Here is a 1,856-nt window from a genome sequence, read left to right as displayed (position 1 = left end):
TGCTGTTTTTTATTTCAATCAACACGTAATTGTTTTCTTAATTTTTAACATTTTTATGCAGCGACAGTAGCATATTGTTTATATAAGAATATACAGCCTACAGTTGCAGGTTAACTTTATCGTTTACCTAGATTTCAACGTTAGTAATAACGTCTTCTTTAGAACATAGAATATTATTTAAATGTTTGCCTAAAACAAGCCATATCCTAAGTCAACTTTATAAAACTTGATGCATAACCGTAGTCACACGACGAGGCCCATACAACGGGCTTAAAGTGAATTTGCTACAGATTGTTTAATAGAAGTGACAAAACCTTATGGTTATGCATCAAGTTTTATAAAGTTGTTTCTCTGCCTCGTGATGACTGGGTGTTGTGTGCTGTCCTTAGGTTAGTTAGGTTTAAGTAGTTCTAAGTTCTAGGGGACTGATGACCATAGATGTTAATTCCCATAGTGCTCAGAGCCAAGCCATTTTTATAAAGTTGACTTAAGATATGGCTTGTTTTAGGCAAACATTTAAATAATGTTTTATGTTCAAACCTAGGTAAACGATAAAGTTAACCTGTAACTGTAGGCTGTATACCCTTATATAACACGTAGTTGCTCTTAATTTTAATATTTGCCCCTAAATAAATTTAGTGAAAGCTAGTTCTGTGTAGTTTAGTTAGAACGCGTTCTCACTAGTTGAAACTAGTTGATACTGATAGCCTTGCCGGCGCTGCAGTCTGGAACTGCGAGACCGCTACGGTCGCAGGTTCGAATCCTGCCTCGGGCATGGATGTTTGTGATGTCCCTAGGTTAGTTAGGTTTAACTAGTTCTAAGTTCTAGGGGACTAATGACCTCAGCAGTTGAGTCCCATAGTGCTCAGAGCCATTTGAACCACTTGATAGCCTTGCCGGCCGGGGTGGCCGAGCGGTTCTAGGCGCTACAGTCTGAAACCGAGCGACCGCTACGGTCGCAGGTTCGAATCCTGCCTCCGGCATGGATGTGTGTGATGTCCTTAGGTTAGTTAGGTTTAAGCATTTCTACGTTGTAGGGGACTGATGACCTCAGAAGTTAAGTCGCATAGTGCTCAGAGCCATTTGATAGTGATAGCCTTAGTTGCAACTAGAGTTTCAAAAGCCAAAGTCAGTTAAAACTAGTTTTAACTAGGCAAAACGCGTTTTGACGAAGTGGCTCAGTAAAAACTAGTTTTAACTAGTAAGAACGCGTTATAACTAAAAACGGGTTCGACTGTAACACGGACACTCTCATTCGAGGTGTCGTCCGGTCGCAGTCAAACGCCCGCTACTCAACTGGACGTCTCCGTTGGAAGTGCTGACACACTCATCCACTAGTTCGGGTACGCAAAGGTGTATGTCCGCTGGGTTCCTCATCAAGTAACAGAAGGCCCTAAACAACAACGGAGGACCACCTTTGCGCAATTGCTTGCGCTTTACGAGGCTGGTCGTGACAATTTTTTGTGGATGAAATATGGGTTCATCACTTCGAGCCGAAATCAAACCGCCAGTCCAAGGAGTGGCGCCGCAACATCTCTCCTCCGAAGAGAAACGTGAAAGCCACACCCTAAGCCGGTCTTCTGGGAATCTAAAAGTGTTGTTCTGTCTGATGTCCACCAACAAAAGAAAAATGGTTCAAATGGCTCTAAGCACTATGGGACTTAACACCTGAGGTCATCAGTCCCCTAGAACTTAGAACTACTTAAAACTAACTAACCTAAGGACATCACACACATCCATGTCCGAGGCAGGATTCGGACCTGCGACCGTAGCAGCAGCGCGGTTCCGGACTGAAGAGCCTAGAACCACTTGGACACCGCGGCCGGGTGAAGTCCACGCTCAAGGTGCAACGATCA

At 43.6% G+C, this 1,856-nt stretch overlaps 1 non-coding gene across 1 annotated transcript; it reads left to right on the top strand.

The window, feature by feature from the left end:
- Nucleotides 1-899: 899 nt before the first annotated feature.
- On the top strand, nucleotides 900-983 carry Trnas-uga (transfer RNA serine (anticodon UGA)). Its single transcript has one exon. It is a non-coding gene; the product is annotated as a tRNA-Ser (tRNA).
- Nucleotides 984-1,856: the final 873 nt, after the last annotated feature.

The sequence above is a fragment of the Schistocerca serialis genome, chromosome 7 (assembly GCF_023864345.2).
Source record: "Schistocerca serialis cubense isolate TAMUIC-IGC-003099 chromosome 7, iqSchSeri2.2, whole genome shotgun sequence".
NCBI lineage: Eukaryota > Metazoa > Arthropoda > Insecta > Orthoptera > Acrididae > Schistocerca > Schistocerca serialis.
Note: the sequence above shows the minus strand (reverse complement) of the source record. Positions and strands in the feature narration are given on the sequence as shown.